General features: G+C 36.8%; 1 protein-coding gene across 2 annotated transcripts in view; it reads right to left on the reverse strand.

Annotated features, from left to right (window-relative positions):
- Positions 1–18,533, reverse strand: part of UBE2E2 (ubiquitin-conjugating enzyme E2E 2) — a 263,927-nt gene that overhangs the window by 85,679 nt on the left and 159,715 nt on the right. The window lies entirely within an intron of this gene.

The raw sequence follows: 18,533 nt of genomic DNA on the forward strand, positions 1-18,533 counted from the left end.
CCTGTTCTGCTCCCCACTCTGTCTCTGGTGAAGCCTCTTGCCGCCCCTGAGCCTCTGGCCTGTACCCTAGTTCTGTATGCACAAATAAATAAATCTTTAAAAAAAAAATTCCCTTAGGAATTAGCTTCAAGGATGAACAAACTCAGTTCAATGAGCAAATCGCCATACTGCTTTTTTCTTTCTGCAGTGTACTCAATTATCTTTATCACAAACATTTTGCATGCAACTATTTTAACGCGTTGGTTTCATTATGCTCATTCTTTTGGTTAGTAAATGAATGTGAGTGTGCTACAAAAACTACTGAATATCTAGTTTTGATTCCCACCTCAGGCCCTAAGAAGTAAAGAATATTAGTCAACTCTGTAGATGAGGCAACTGAAATTCAGAAGGGTTATTTAAGCTATTCCACAATTGCGCTAATTGGAGTCGTACTTTCTCAGTGTTTCAGTTCTGCCTCTCATAACTTCTGTTTGTTTCACATTTTAAGATAAGCCATCTTAAGTCACTGGCAAGAGGGCCCATGACCTAAATGTCCATGAGACTTGGTGTGATGGCTGGGATTACTTCCAGTTACTAAGCGTGTTACATATGGTAAAAACTGAATCTCTCATTGCTTTCCGCAAGGCAGTACCTTCTCTCAGATAAGGAACTACATTAATTGGGGCAGATTCTCCTTCCTGATTCTAAGTAGCATAGAATTCTGCTAATTAATATGATTCAGACAGAAAAGATTCCAAGGGTGGCACCACTATTGTGGTTTGATTTAGTTGATTATCCTTTTGTATATCTTTTTGATTATCTTTTAGTGTATACACTAAAGGGATTAAAGTTTCAAGGAGTAAAAAGTCTGAAAGGTTAATTTTGAGCAAGAAGCACTTTTATGGCAGATTTTTTTTTTTGAGGCCACCATTTCAGTAATGAAACATTTAACACTACTTCACCACCCAAATGGAAAGATTATTACTGTAGAAGCTTCAAAGGCATATGTTCATATACAGTTCTTAGCAATATAAAGAAAAAGCACTCTATAAAATATTGTCAGACAACAAAAACATCAAGTTAAAATCAACATAATATGGAGACATCAGGGAAACATTTTTGAATTATGCTGTATAACAATATTGTATTTCATACTCTATGATGCTAGTCTTATATTACTAAAAATGAAAAATATGTTACAATGTATTCTAAGTAAATCCCACAGTGGGTTATTTATGACAAATCACTTTAGTTTACTCCCAAGTTTACAACATAACCAGAACTGGATGGAATTATAGTTTGTTATAATTTTAGAGAATCTTACATGGTAGATGAAAACCACATTTAATATAAGTGCCAGATCATATAGTTATATGTGATCTTAAAGTACCACTTGTTGGAATAGTGTGAGTTTTCAGAATATACAATACAATCAATATTTTAAACAAAAATATGTTAACTTCATAGTCAAAATGTAACAAATATGCAATAGCATAATCATAGGTAATTCTTCAAATACCAGGAATAACTGTCTTGGGGACTTGCTAAAAAATTTTTTTTTGAGGCTTATTACATCAACTAAAATAAATAATGAAGGTAAGTTAATGATATTTTATCTATATTAAAAACTTTTTTTTTAAGATTTATTTATTTATTCATACATATAGAGCTGGGGTACAGGCCAGAGATGTGGAGGTTGAGAGGATTCACCAGAGACAGACAGGGGAACGGAACAGGCAGATCTACGAAGTACACAGCTGAGGGGAGCTGCAGGTGAGTCAGGAGAGGTCTGCCTCGTCATGTAGATCTCCTCCGGGGCAGGCAGGGATCGAACTCATGCGGAAGTGGCTTAAGTTTTTAGTGCTGTGCTTTAACCTGCTGCGCCACCAGGGAGGGCCCAATATATTAAAAACTTTTTAAAAAGAAAACATTTAATAAATCACTGAGTACTGAATTATGAAAAGGCACCAACTTTAATTATTTGACTATTATAAATTTATAATTTCCTAGTTATCAAAATACAATATTTCTTATTTCTTCAATTCCCAAATATCTGAGGCAAGATGCAAGAAAAGGATTCCTCTGTCACAATGTCACATAGCTTTAGCACCTGATATTAAATTGAAAATTGCTGACAATGTATAAACTGAAGACAACATTATTTGAATCAAACATACTTAGCAACCTTCAGCTAACTGTGACAAAATGGAGCAGAGACAAGCACAGGTTTAAGGAGGACACTGATTTTGTGGATGTCTTTTAGGTACCATCATTAGCTACTAGTGTTTTGGGGTTCCATTTTCATTAGTGGCACTAGATTTATATAGGGCCATCTAAACTTTTCCCAGCCCTTCTGAATTTGGCACACAGTTAAAAAAAGGTGCCTTGGGACATCTATATGTTTGGCTGATGAAGACGTCTTGAAGCTGTTTCTACTCAGGCTAACAGAAACAGTATATTGCTGTGGATATACATGAAATTTAGTGCTTATATACTGGTTTTCCCTGTCTACCAATTACTGCTGGGAGAATCACAGTTCCCTTATCTATAAAGTAAAAATAACAAAACTTCTCTCACTGGTTTTCTGCAGATGTTAAGAGTATTCTGTGGATTAAATATTGTAAACACTTCCAAGACCCTCTCAATAACATCTCAAAAATGTTAAAAATTCACCTTCAGGGCCCTCCCTGGTGGCGCAGCGGGTTAAAGCACAGCACTGAGAATCTAAAAGCCGCTTCCCCATGAGTTCGATTCCCGCCTGCCCCGGAGGTGACCACATGGCGTGGCACACCTCTCCTGGCCCGCCCGCTGCTCCCCTCAGCAGTGTACTTCGTCGACCTGCCTCTTCTGTTCCCCACTGTCTCTGGTGAAGCCTCTCACCGCCCCTGAACTTCTGGCCTGCACCCCAGTTCTGTATGCACAAATAAATAAATCTTTAAAAAAAAAAATTCACCTTCAACTTTTTCTATATTTAGATTGTAACAAATATATATAATTCAATGTCCAGAAAGAGCAACATTAATAGCCATAAGGTACACTACAATAGGTAAAATAAAATACTGATAATTTCATTAAATGACATGCCACATACTATTCTAAATTCTTTAAAAACTTAGTCTCATAAAAAGTTTGCCTGAAATGACAGCAAATCATATCCTCTTCCCCTAGTCTTTAGGTATGCTCCCATTTTTTCCCATTCTTAGTCACTATCCTTTTTTTTTTTTCAATTTATTTATTTTTGCATACAGAACTGGGGTACAGGCCAGAGGTGCAGGGGCGGTGAGAGGATTCACCAGAGACAGAGTGGGGAGCAGAAGAGGCAGATCAATGAAGTACACTGCTGAGGGGAGCAGCGGGCGGGCCAGGAGAGGTCTGCCGCACCCTGTGGTCACCTCTGGGGCAGGTGGGGATCGAACTCATGCTGAAGTGACTTCAGTTTCTTAGTGCTGTGCTTTAACTCACTGCACCACCTTAGTCACTATCTTAGTGAAGCTTGACTAAAATTCTTAAACTCTCTAACATCAACATTTATTGACAAGAGAATATGAACATATTCTTCACTTATAAAGAATGAACTATTATATGAGAATAAAGTCTGAATCACTTTAACAGAAGAAAAACATATTCCTATATTTTTCAAGTTGTAAAAGTAATTTATTACCGGGTATTATTTTATTTTGGATCTCTTAAAATGGAAAGTTTGTCTTGTTACTCTGACAGTAAAATGAACAAAACTTCTATTGCATAATCAGGATTCCTTAAGAGGTAACAAAGTGTGTGGTAAAAAGCACTGACTTCCTGGCTTCAAATCCTGGCTCTGCCACTGAATGATCAGTCAAGTGATGCTGTGTGATTTACTCTTTATTCCAATATCTCTCAGGGATATCTGAAGATGCCATACTTAGGTTAAGTACTACCTATTATGGACCTGTTATTCTTATATAGGAGGAATACACAGGTAAATTTATCTGTGAATATAAATGACTAGCATGACAACATTTACCTTAAACAATATTTTAAAATAAACTTAAAAAATTTAGAGTAGTTTTAATTTATAGAAATTTTGTAAAAATAGCACTGCATACAGTGTAGAGTTCCCATATGCAACTCTCTGCCCCCATCTTGCCACACCTTTCCTTATTAATGTCTTATGATGTAATAAATGAGTAGTGGAAGGTCACTTATTCTCAGTTGTTAAAACTACAAACTTAATTATCTGTAATTTCAGTAACCCACTTAATAGAACCAAACTTTGAAACATGCAAGTACTGTTTTATAAAGAAACATATACTGAATTTAATGTTTTGGTAATAACAGTGCATATGCTATATTAATGTTGGATGTTTTATAGTCTCATTAAGAAGGAATAATAAGATAGGTAAGTTATTTAATGTGTGTAATTGCTTTTCCATATATACTGAAGCTGATAACTAAAATAAAGAAAATAAAGCTAGGATATTTAAATAGATATTACTACATAATTTTAAAGTAGAATAAATTTTCTTAACATCATAAAGTAATTACTACTACATTAGGGTAACACAGGTGACTGAATTTTGAAACAAAAAATTTTAATTTAAGTATTTTCTACTAGAGAATCATGCTTGTAATAATACAAGGAAAATTCTATGGGTTATTAAAGAAATAGAAGTAAAGATGTGCATCTGTAGGAATACTCAAAGAACCTGGATACCTCAGGCACATGGTACTAAATGTAAGCACCTACCATCCAACTTAGTAGCCATTAGTTTTTTTTTGTTTGTTTTTTTAAAGATGTGTTTGTACATACAGAACTGGGGTACAGGCCAGGTGTTCAGGGGCGGATTCACAAGAGACAAAATGGGGAGCAGAACAGGCAAATGGATGAAGTACACTGCTGAGAGGAGCAGTGGGCGGGTCAGCAGAGGTCTGCCACGCCACGTGGGTGACCTCCAGGGTGGGAATCGAACGCATGCTGAAGTGGCTTTAGCTTCTTAGTGCTGTGCTTTAACCGTTGCATCATCAGGGAGAGCCCAGTAACCATTAATTTTATGTGGAGAATTAAGTTTAATTCTTAATTTAAACATAATAATAGCACTCTATATTGGAACATGGCGATGTAGAACATTTCTGTTCAATACTACTATAGAAAGTTCTACTGAACAGTATCCTCTAGATAGCAGCAGATTGTTTCACTAATCACACGCCAATGAGTCTTACACCAATAGCTCTAACATCTGATCCAGGTAAATTCTTTTTGTTAAACTTGCAAGAAACAGCAAGGCATGTTCTGCCTTTTGTGAAATGTTTAGAAGATAAAAGGGAAAAAACTCTGCCAACTGTCAAATAGAAAAATGGCCACCAAGAAACGGAAAAATCTCTGCAGTCCTCTAAGCCACTGCTGTACTCATGTGGCAGGGTGTCAGTGGGCCCAACGGCCAGGAATACTCCTCTTCAGGGCTACATTTTCTCACTAGGGAGGGGTGCCCATGTGGGGCCATCACACTGGTGGGACCTTCCCCATTATGAGGCTGGGGTTCCTGAAAGTGAAAAATGGCAAATTTCACTATTAGCTAGCTTTCAGTCTTTCCTTTTTTGAGTTATTAAAAATACTGCTTACTGGATTATTTAATTAATACAAAACAGGGTTATATGAGATGAACTCTTAAAACTTTGTAACCATGATGTGTGACTGATTCTACTTGCCCCTTGGTCTCCCAGGAAACATAATCTACAGCCTAATTGGAACTGTTAGAATCTTAGAACTAGCCCCATATTGAAAAGATTAGCTTGAGCCAGGTAATGGTTTTTCCAATCAAGATAAAAATTAAGGATAATTGTCTTTTTAATTATCAGTAATGGGTGGTGTAGACAGAACAAGTATAATCAGATATAACAAAAACCTCACAAAGTTTTATAGCATCTCATTCTCTCCCATTCAAATGTTTAATATTAGAGTTCAAAATGAGAAACACATATTTGAGAGTCCGTCACTTACTTCTCTTGATTTGATACTAATTAATAGCGGTAACATGGTCAAGGATGTGCTGTTTTCTTCCAATAAATTTTAAGAACTCCAGATAAGCAGCATGTTGACATCTAAAAATATGGCTAATAGTAAAAATACCCATTCATTCACAAAGTTTTGTTTACACAGGTGAACATCTTCATTGTTTTAGATGCAAAATACACAGGTACAATGGAACATTTCTGTTGACATCCTATAACTCTCTTAAGAGTCACTCTGGATACCTCTGGTACACTTTTTCATACCTTTCGACAATAAGATAAGAGGGTCCAATTCAAGAGAAGGCTATAGATTCTTGTGGAATATGTTTAATATGACCTTTCTACAAAATACTGAAAAAATTAGAGAATTTAAGTTTGCGGTGAATTCGGAGAAAATGCAGGAAGAAGTAAACAGGAGTTGTGCATTAAAAGACATAATTTCCCCACAGATCATGGTTCTGCCTCCCTTTCTCTCCTAATCTCTTGAGTTGCAGTTTTCCCCTCTAATCTCATAATTGCAGAGAGCAATTTAAAAGTCAGGTTACTAGAGATTGCACCTCTCTGTTTATACTATGATGAGGATGGGGAATGGAAGAAGCAATCATGAGCAGAGAAAGGTATTTTCCACAGAATTAATTATAGATGTTTCTATTCACAAAAGAAATGCATTTCAGGTAGTTAGAAAGTGTCTGCAATTCAAGTACTTGATGTTAAGATAAGTTTGGAATTCTCCATAACAAGGACTTAAACTGTTTCTGATGTAGTATCCTATCAGAATCCTCATGATAGGTCAAGCTTTAAAAGTATTACTTTAGTAGACTATACCTAATTGCATTAAAAATTGAATATCAAAGATAGGCATGCCTTTCAGGAGTTGACCAAAGTTTCTTGAGTGGGATTGGAATGCTTCATGTCCAGAGCTTCATTATGAAAAGATTATGAGGTCACTGATCTGGATTTAATCAAAATTAAATTTTGCTAGACTTACTGTCTAGCAAACACCCTAATATTGACAGATTAAATATTTATTCACAAAAGAAAAAAAACTGTCTTAAAGAGAATAATTTTTAAAATAAAAATGTTCTTCTGAATATTAATTTGATAGTCGCTTTACTTTTTAAAAATTTGTATTTATTTATATCATTGTTCATTTTAAAACAATGTTTACTTCTCTCACCCCTGAGGTTTAGACCCTATAGAATTTCCTCCCCAATTCACCCTGCACCATCACCACAGTCCTCTGTGCTCCTTCCTCCCCTGCAGGATGTCTCTGGTTTATAATTGTCTGTTTGGTTTTTTTTTTTTGTATTATTAACACCCCCCCCCCCGGTCTTATTTGGTTCTCCTATATTCCTCCTATAAGTGAAACCATTTGATATTTTTCTTTTTTCTTCTGACTTATTTCATTGAGTATGATCCTTCTAGCTCCATCCATGTTGCTGTGAATGGCATGAGATACTTGCTTTACTTTTTAATAGTCTTTCTATAACTCTTCCTCAAGTCATGGCACTCCGAAAACAACAACAAACAAACAAAAAACCAAAAGAAAAACAGGACAGCAATATCCAAAGCTATATACAGTCTTCTATTCCAAAGTCTATGAGGAAAATCATTCTTTATAAAATGTATGATTCCTATAAAGACAGATGAAACTTCACATGTGGTAATGCTGTTTTCCCACCAACTAAAGGCATTTGGGTAGAGAGGCTGAAATCTAGCTTGCTTTCTCCTCACTATACCTCTTATAGAATTACAAGGCTGTCTCAGCCTAGAGAAAGAAATGCTTCTTTCTAGTTCAGATAAAATGCTATGTATGTTAATGAAGGACCTAAAGAAAAATGTATAATATATTTCAGTGACTATAAAATGATGATGGATCATTACTTTATGTACCCCTGAGAAAACAATCACCAAATTAAACTATGACTAGGTAATTTTTAATCGCATAAAATTGTTTTATACTTACAGAATTGGGGTTTCCTGATAAATCTAATAGTGATATACGACAGTATAACTTGCACACAAATGCATTTTGGGGGATTTTTTTGTGCATGCACAAGCAATAATAACATCGATACTTGAAATAATAAAATATGAAAAAAGAGCCTTTTTAAAATCGATGAGATCAGAAGTAATAGGACTTCTGATACCAGAGTATAGTGTTTATCTTTCACCCATCTGAGCATTCATTCATTCACAGGCATTAATCTCCTATACATAAAGCAAGTACTAAGCGAGGGATAGGGCAGTAAACAAAGCAGGAAATGACTTATGAAGACACTAGCATTCATTTAAAAATACAGAAGATTAATATACAATTAAATTATTCTAAGTATTAGAAGAAGGGCCATGGTGTATGACATGACTGATCAGACTGAATTGTAAACACAGTCTATATGATTTCTAGGGTATTGCCCTACAGACAACTCAGTAGTTTGTTGGCTCTCCTTTCTACCACTCTAAATTTTTCTTGTCCCTCTCTCTACTTCCTGGGATTATATTCCAGGATTACATAATAAAGCAATAACACACAGTCTCTGCTTAAGGCTTTTCTCCTGGGGAATCTACACTTAAGACAGACCTTTGTCATATGCTGTGTTTTTATGACATCCAAGAGGTCATTGTTTCGTTGCTTAGAAGATGAGATCACCAAAAGAGGAGAGACAGGATAAGAACAGACTTTTTAAAAATCGTTTTTGTATCTGTTAATTACATTATTTACTTTTTTAAAAGTAAGAAATATTTTGGTATTCTTTATTTTGTTATAACATCTTTTCATTTGGTTCAGTGTAAAAATCAGTTCTGCCTGATTTTTAACTCTGATTTCCTGTCAGTTTTGGCCCATATTCCTAGTCTTATTACTATTAATGTTTAATGGGTATATTAATACGCTAGGTCTTTATTAAAAGATCCCACATTGTTTTTGTGGGAAAAAGTTCCACACAGGCTTTATTTTCATAATTAGCATTACATAGGCCACATATAAACCTAAAGCCGTAACTAACATCATAGAAATCAGGAAACTAAAATTTATAACTAATAAAATGACACTGGGAAACTTCGACTTAAATCACAAAGTGAACTGTAATGAAATTCTTAAAGTTCTTAAATATGAAATGTTTTTGGGCAAAAGTGGCATAGCAATGGTGTTTCAAAGGACCCACACGGAGAGTTTATTTTCTGTCAATGCTTTTGGTAATAAAAAGCCGTAATTAAAATCTTTAACTCATAATGTTATCTCAAGTTTATACAATTAACAGCTATCTTTCAACAATAGTAACAAAGCCATATTACATATGCTGCCCTTAAAGATAAGAAAAATTCAGTGATTTTTCTGAGGAATACTGGTAGATTGTTGCAGCCACCTGGGCATTAGAACCAAATCAGTGGGCTCTTCCACTGAAGTCAGTGCTTCTGTGCAATACCACAGCCAATTATCTCACTACCACAGCACAGCCTGCACTATTCAAATTTACCTCCTCCAGTGTTATGATTCATACTCAAGTAGATGATACTCTAACAATTCTAATTCATTGAGAGGTACAACAGCTGCCTGCCAACACCGCAGTGGATTTAATTTTCATTTAATGTTCAGAATACTCAACAGACAAAGCACTAGGTCAAATGACTTCAGAGGTTTGAAAGTCAGCCTAAAACATCCAGCAATTTTACACTAGCGCTCAGTATCCAAACAGTCTATTCTTTCTTTAGAATTTGAACGAAAAAACTAAAACGTCAGCTGCAAGAGTTTTAAAATAGCTTTTAGGTGTTTCAAATTTCCTACTCATTCTTCAGCAGGCTGACAGACTGCCTAATAATCAGTAAGTCCACATTTAAATATCAAGCTTCACTGGTGGCAGTCAAAAAGCCAGTTCTAGGAAGAGTAGGAAAGGAACTTGGGGAGACAAAATGGTAAGGGATGCCTTCAGGACATCCCCTCCCTTTTAAAAATCAACAAACAATAAATCAAGTCTTTACAGTTATTTAAAATCTGAAAACTATTCTCCTAGGAGTAAAATTTAGAAGCAGTGTAAGAATCAGTTTAACTGGACTAAAATATTTAGGTTGATCTTATTTTATCTTTTATCTTAGCATTTCACCTATGGCTCTATATTTCAAAGCTCTGGCAGATTTGTCAGCCTGAGACTACTTCCTTTCTATAAAGAAACAGAGTTTTCTCTTGATGCTAAAATATTTCTGCTCAAGAGTCTGGACCTTTGTCTCTTTAGATAGGGTGAAGATATTAACATGGAGAAAATGCAGGTCACTACTTTGTACCTTATTAGGTACTTCTAAGAAAAGATAAGAGCTTAGAGTTAGTAAGTACAGTTTTTCTGACTTCATTGGAGGTTTATTCAGATAAATTGTTGAGACCCGGTAGGTTTCATGATCATGGGAGGTCACAAATTGGGCTAACCACTGACTGAACTATGGGATTTAAGTTGTAACTGGATTGGGGGATGAGACAGGCGATATATTTTGGCTGAAGGTATTAATCTACTAAACACATTAAAACAAAAGTGTACCTTTTCCATTTTCAAAAGCAGCTATCATCTAATGGGGTGGTCCCCAAGCTCTGTAGGGGCAGAGTAGAGACAGCTGCTAGAGGACAGGCTGGAGAACTTGCATTGTACGCACTCTTGAGGTTCCCTCTTACAATCTCTGGGGTCTTCAATCTCTATGGATACTAGCTAAAACTAGGACTCACTTAAAATTCTAACTCCATTTCCCAGATCTACCTTAATTTAACATGTATCCACAAGAGTCTTTAGCACAATTCCAGGGTTCAAACTTGGAGGGGATGAGTGCTTTGAGTCTTGTATCATCTCTCGGGACAATACCATGATATACATTCTTGGATTCTGGGTATCTGCCAAGGAGCAACATGTGGTGAGCAGTTAGTAAGGAATCCAGTCAAATGGCTACCTTCTGCAATACATAAAAGGCAACAGGCTCATGTTATTCACAGAATTACTCTATAAAAACGTTTCTTTTTTTCACCCAAATCACACAGAAAAACACCACAAACTCAATGTCAAAAAATATATTTCTTTTGATCAACATATTTGTAAGACATTAAGTTCTTAATCCAAATCTTATAATCAAGATTTCTTTGTTGATGAAAATAATCTCACAATTATTTGAGAACAAAACTAGTAAGCTACATATCTTCCTTAAAATGAAGACAGGAATAGTTAACCATTACGGGGTGTGAAATATTCAAACATACATGGATAAAAGATGCAAACATTATGAAAATACTGAGATGTGGTTGTTAAGAAAATTTGCAGCTATAGAGGTAAATCTAACAATCACAAACTTACAGTCATTCTGATTTTTCTTATGGTTTCAATCTGTGTATATGAAACCAGATATTTCAATTTATGAATTATGCCAATTTTCCCCTTCCAAGATTTACATATGGGATGGGCCACATGCAGAAACATTTAATTTCGTAAGTATTTCAAGAATATTATCAAGCTCTTAATAATAAAATATACTGAAGGGGAAATATTATTTAAAATATTATTCAAATAAAAACTACAAAACTAAGACTTGAATGGCTAACTGCCTACTGTAATGTAAAATTCACTTTGTGCCAACTGACAAAAAACTAAAATTATACAATTACCAAAGGTGTCTGACAAATATGTTGAGAAGATTTGTCCCTTTTTTTTTTTAAAGATTTATTTATTTATGCAAACAGAATAGGCCAGAGGTGCAGGGGGTTGTGAGAGGATTCACCAGAGACAGGCAGATCAACGAAGTACACTGCTGAGGGGAGCAGCGGGTGGGTCAGGAGAGGTCTACCCCACTATGAGGGTCAGCTCCAGGGCAGGCATCAAACTCATGCTGAAGTGGCTTCAGCTGCTTATTGCTGTGCTTTAACCCACTGCGCCACCAGGGAGGGCCCAAATTGTCCCTTTTAATTAAAACCTTTTCAAACTTATATTTAAGGAATTTATAATATCAAAAAAGACAAATGTATGATCTAATTTTATGTGCTACTACTGCCAATTTTCTGCTGAAACCTTCCACAGGCTCCTAAATGTCCCAAAAATAAAATCCATATCCTACTTGATATTCTAAATCCTCTATAATTTGGGACCCTTATATTAATTGTATTTCACCTTCCTTTATAATGTGAAACTGCTTTACTAGATAACCTGAATTGCTGAATGGTTCCAATTCCGTGTATCTTATTTGTCTCACTTCTGAAATCTGCTGGAACACCCTTCCTCTTTCTGTCTAGTTACTCAAGTCCCAAATGAATCAATTTTACATGCTTTAGGGGACCTATACTGGTTCATGCTTGTGCTCCCACAATTCTAGCACAGAAACTGGCTTGAAATGAATTCTTCAATTGTTGAATTAAATGGACTCTACAACAAAAGCCAATAAACAGTTTGCCCCCCAATACTCTAACTGGACCATTTCCAGTAACCAACTGATCTGTGGTGTCACAATGCTCTTATTGCAACCACTGCCCATGCTGAGAGTTTTAAACTTATGGATTTCATGGTATCTCTCTGAGTTTTCTTTCTTACACTGAACAAGCAAATTGTCACTCGTCAAATGTGCAGAATACAATGCTTCCCAGGATGCAGAGAGGTACCCCATATGTAAGAACATACATGCAGTTTATGATACAAAGATCAAGGCCTGTTTTATAGAAGTACTACAGAAATCCAAAGGAAGATGGTGTACTTGTATGAGGGAAATAATCAGGACTCTAGATAGAGCCAATTATGTTCAGTTCTGCCCTCACATAAAAGGTTTTAGTGATGATTCAGCTCTCAAAGATTTTTCCTTTTACTAAATTCCTATAACATTTATAGTTTATACAACTTATACACTTAATGATGAGGATGATAATTAGAAATTGTGCTTATTAGTTAGCACACATTAAATGCCAGAAACCCTTACAATTAACACTTTGCTAGTAGACACTTTATGGGCACAACCTAATCGATTAAAACACCTTTGTCCTACAGATAAGCAAACTATGACACAGAAACTAAACAGTCTGGAAAAATTAAGATTTTGAGCTGGGACCATGACACAGAACAGTTAAAAGGGTTCATTTAAACAACACAGTCAATCAAGGAACATTTCTTCTAGCTAACGTTTGGGAAGAGACCTGAAAGAAAAGAAAGTCACACTGAAAAGGTAGAGTGTTCCAGGGCCTCCCTGGTGGCTCAAGTGTTTAGTTAAAGCACAACACTGTGAAACTATCTGAAGTCCCTGTAGGGAGTCAAACCCAAGACAGGGATGTGACCCACAGGATGCAGCAGATCTCTCCTGTCTCACCTGCTGCTCCCCTCAACAGTGTATTTCAGTCAATTTGTATGTTCTGTTCCCCACTTGGTCTCTGGTGAATCTGCACTTCTGGCCTACAACCCAATTCTTGTATGATAAATAAATAAATATACTTTTTAAAAAGGAAGAGTGTTCCAGATCAAATAATCAACAAAGGAAAGACCTAAAGATAGGGAAAACCTGGTAGAATTGAGAAGTAAAAAGAAGGTTAGTGTGGCAGAGCCCAGTGAAAGAGAAGCAGAATAAATGAGGATGAGATGGCAACAAGCACGGGCCAGCTCACAGGTGCCCTGTGGTCTGAGTAAGGGTCCCACAGGAAATCATTTACCTTTGTGCTATGCAATCCTATTTCCTGTTCTTCACAGAAAGTTTCTCAATAGCAGAAATCGTCTCTTAGTTTTTGAATCTCTGTGGTACCTGGCCCACAGTATTTAAATAACCCTGTGAAGAATTTCCTAACTGAGACTACAAATGAGGTGGTTGTCAAAAGTGGCTGAAAGGTCTAATATGAAGATACAGTAGGACAAAGGGGCATTCCACAAATACATGGGCCAGCCTCATGGCCATGCAGGAAAAGTAAGAAAATTCTAATAACAACAACATGGATATGGAGGAGACAAATTTCATTTTAGAACGTAAGGGTATAATTCTTGAAGGAAGAAAAACTGCTGTGTGAGGAAGAAAACTCTAAATCAAGATACAGGTAGAAATTAAACTCATATTTCCATTAAAAGAAAAACAAGTCTTCAAGTTCTTTTCTAATTGAGAGTGCTGTAGTTCTTTAATGAGAAAACAATATACTAAAGTGTATGAATTCATAGTTAAACAAGACTAAGAAATGCCCAGAGAAAGTAATAAAATGTTAACATGTGATTCTAGCAAGGGAGAGAAATGTCATGCAACAGTGATATGAACATAGAGACTGGAGTTACAAAGTCCACAATTAGAATTTCAGATTAGCTAACGTGGTATAAGACCTTAAATTCATGTTATTTTTTTTTTCATCTCTAGGTAAATCATCAAAGGAATCTCATTTTTAATGTAGAGAGCACCATAATTCATCAAAGTAATTGAGAAAAGCTAGATGCCTTTTATAAATGCCTTCTTCTGAAGTAGTAATGTTGATTCAGTTTGCTTATCTACTTAGAACATGCCAACTGAAGAAGAAATTGCCTTCAATAAAATCTAACAAAGAAAATAAAGACGTTCCCAGTCAGAGAAATTCTACTCCATTATTAAAAGGGACTAAAAAGAAGCATACATAAAAGATTTATAAACTGTATTCTTTTTTTTCACCACAAACAAGTTCCTTATCAGTAGCTAAATGTGTTGATGAAACATAGTTCTAACTCTCTAGGACTTCACTCTCTCTGAAGTGCTTCAAGATCTAGTGTATCTGCTATCTCACCTCTGTTAATCTTCCTAGACATCTCCATAGGTGAACAGGAAAATGCTTTTCTTCCTAAAGATGGTTTTACCCAATTTAGAAATTAGTTTAGGGGTTTCCTTGTGCCAGTGATATTCTTTTTTATGTACCACACCTTTCAGAGAAGGCAAAGTCCTTGAACCACCGTTTTAGCCACAATGTCCATATTAACCTTTCAAATGCTACTGCGTATGGAGGAGCCATCACATACTGCCACAGCAACAAAACCTTTATGACTCTGGATCAACTAATCTCGAGTACTGTCCAAGGGTAACCTGGTAACAGCTGATGATCTTCTCAAAAATCTGTGCCAAGATGCTCCTGACACATGGCATTTTCTAAGTCATGGTGGGGCTCATGAGTTTCTGACATATTTAGGCAAAGGACACACACACATACACCTTAATGAATTCATTCTCTTCAGTATACATTCAGATCTGGTTTATTTAGATCATGGCAACCTCACATCTTAAGTACCACCAGACTTCCCTTTAGACTGGGATGGTCCTGGGATGTCAGCTATTTTGTTGGAGATTGTTGGAGCCTTCCCTGTTGGAGGACTGTGGGGGTGTTCTGGCTCTCTATTAATGAAAATGGACTGATGGATTTTGGGACCAGTATCTATATACTTTGGTAAGAATGACCTAAATATCATTTAAATGATTGACAACTTAACTTCTTCCTCAATTCAACAGACTGAGATTTCTAGTTTCTGGCCCTCAGACTGGGTCTTAAGGAAAAAAATTTCTGCTTATCCTAGTCCAACCAAACATGTGGCAGTCTCAAGGAGTTGTGTCATGGTCTCCAAGCCTTCAGGAGAACCACACAGTCACATTTTCCAACTGTGTCCAACTACAGAGCTAGGGATGAACAAGACCTCACTGCCACACTTCCAAATCTGAAATGATATTTCTAAATTTTCTCTGCCCCAGATATCCATGCTACTGTTGTTGTAATATGAAGCTCATTGGAATAGTTTAAGGGCTCACAATCCTCCTGGCAATGTAGATGACTATTGGTGAAGTAGCTCCTTCTGGTCCTCCAACACCAGAAAGGTGCTGTTTGCAGTGCAGCCCCCAGCAGGGGACAGTGAGTATGTGTCTGTCTGCAAGGATGACACCAATCCCCAGGCAGGCACAGTTTGCCAGTCCTGACAGATGACAGCCAGCTGGGGCAGCCACACCAAGTTTACATCTAGTAGCTGTCCAGGACACCAGGACTTTTCTTGTACAGGGACTGCTCTGGTTCTTCTTCCTTCAATCAACCCCTCCCTCCCACTTTGTACTTTTTAATACTTTAAATTTTTCAGGAAGCTATTTTTGCACACATTCACCTAATTCTTTCAAATCACCAAAGTCATTATTGTCATCCAGTAGGATGATTTCATGAAAAAGGCAGGTTGGTGTGCAGTCCAGGACTCTGAGCCAACAGAGCTAGCTATAGAAACAATACTAACAACTGGCAGATTTTTCAGGTAAGACTTGTCTTTATATGCTGCATTCATTTCTTCAGTCTGGCCTATCTCTTTGGTAGCCCAAGTAGGTGATAAGCGTACTGAAGGCCTATTTTGGGTAGCCTCAGTTTCTCCACCCCTGATTGTGTTCATTAAAAAATCATACCCAGTTCAGAAGAGAATTTTATTTTGGCTTTTTCTAGATCCTCAGTATTATTAGCTCTCACATTATCAATTTCCTTTGCCTTGAACTCTAATGCTTGACTTAGTCCTCCAATGAAACAGTGATGAAATGGGGAGTAAGGGATAGGAGGTGGTTGGTGGGGCCCAGGCATAGGCATCTCCTCGCTAAAGTTAAAATAATAAAAAACAAAACTGCAAGTCACAAATGTGAAAAGGTATCCATAACAGAAACATCAAGCTGTGACACTTCCCGTTTCAGACCTCACATAGCTGAAACCATGTTCAGTTTCCCTGACACTGGTAGTGCAGAATGGCAGTCTTCCAGGACTTGGGCTGTGACATCTGCCCGCCTGCCACAGCCTGCAACATTAGCCTCAGTGGGCAAAGCTTGCCCAGGAGGAAATGCAACACCATGTGTGATGGTGGTTATAGGATCACTCAGTGCCCAAGCCACAGCTTCTGCCTGAAATTAACTGTTAGTGATGCCTTGACATCTAGTAAAATCAGGAAGGCCTTGACTTTGGCCTCCCACACTGCTCCCATAGATAAGAACCCCGAACAATTCTATCAAAGTGCTCAGGTATAATTTCCTGCTTATACTAAGCAGTTTCCATTTCAGCTTGCAAAGTGACTTAAATAAGCCAATTACATCCTTCTGTGGAAATCAGGGAATATCGACCCTAATCATACTAACAAGTCAAAGCATAGCTCCCTAGGCCTCTAGATATTCACTTTCTTCATAGTGCAACTCCTGTGTGCAATCTATGGTGTGCAGAGTTTTCCTCTTGGGATGGTGAGAACACATGACAGACAGCTGTATGCTCTCCTGGTGGGTGTTCAGCCATTTTCACAGTCCTATGGTAGGGTTTTTCCCTCATCAAAGGGGTGACGAGGCAATCAAAACAGCCATGTACTGCATATGTCACTCAGGCCCCAGCACCAGTCTGGTTAACGGAAAGTTATTTCCTCTCCAAACTTTTAATTCTGTAATGTACGATTGATGAAATTCACCTTACAGTTTATTATGAGCATCCTGTCTAGCAGTTATTGAGAGCACTATCAAGCAGTACAGGGCCAGACACAGAGACAACTCCACTATCACCCTCCATGGCCCTTCAATTCTAATTTACAACTCCTAACTGGGCTTGAGGGCACTCCCTGGTGGTGCAGTGGGTTAAAGCACAGCACTAAGAAGCTATAGCCGCTTCAGTATGAGTTTGATCCCTGCCATGGTGCAGCAGACTTCTCCTGACCTGCCTGCTGCTTCTCTCAGCAGTGAGCTTCGTCAGTAGGCCTGTTCTGTTCCCCACTCTGTCTCTGGTGAATTCTCTCACAGCCCCTGCACCTCTAGCTTGTACCCCAGTTCTGTGTGCATAAATAAATAAACTGAGCTTGAAACAATAGAAAAGGACAGAAATGGCTTATTTTATTTAAAAAGCAATCTTGTTTTTGCTAGTGCGAAATCATAACCTATAAATTATAGGTACCACAAAGAAAACCAGAAGGAGAGTTGTAGGTAAACAATGAAAACAGACATGAAACCAAGACTGCTTTCAAGATACTGAGTAGAAGGTTCAATTGGACTTTGCATACATACATCTTGATATACAAGTGTACAGTAATTTGCACTGATGTGATCTTTTAATAAGCTAAAATTTTTGTGGACAAATTATTTTTAAACAAATGAAAAACTGAGTGCTTCTATAAGAGACAAGGGGGACTATGGAGCTAATAAAGCCTTACTCTGGCAGAATTCTCTTTTTTCAGATTTTTCTTTAACACATCTCAGTTGACAACCACTTTTTTTTAACATATAGCCCAACACATCAATCCTTCCTGAATTCAGTAGTACAACTTTATGCCTTTCCATTTTTCTGTAATTACCTATTTTATGTAAGTTTGCATGCTTATGTATTTGGGAAGAAGGGAAATTATAAAATATGTATTATGTACATTAACATTAAAAGGAAATGCTAGAACTATAAAGAGGAAAAGCAGGAAATTTATTTAACTGTGGAGTGCCCTTTAAACACACATGAGGTCAGCATTTTGTAGTACTTTTTGGTAATATATTTTTTTTTATTTAGATTTGGGCTATTTTAGTGGAGCTGATGCATAATTCTATCATTTGGGAGATAAAAACTTGAGTCTCTTCAGAATTCTATTTTGATACTGAAATATGGT

This window comes from Condylura cristata, unplaced genomic scaffold (genome assembly GCF_000260355.1).
Source record: "Condylura cristata isolate star-nosed mole 26May11 unplaced genomic scaffold, ConCri1.0 scaffold00033, whole genome shotgun sequence".
Taxonomy (NCBI): Eukaryota; Metazoa; Chordata; class Mammalia; order Eulipotyphla; family Talpidae; genus Condylura; species Condylura cristata.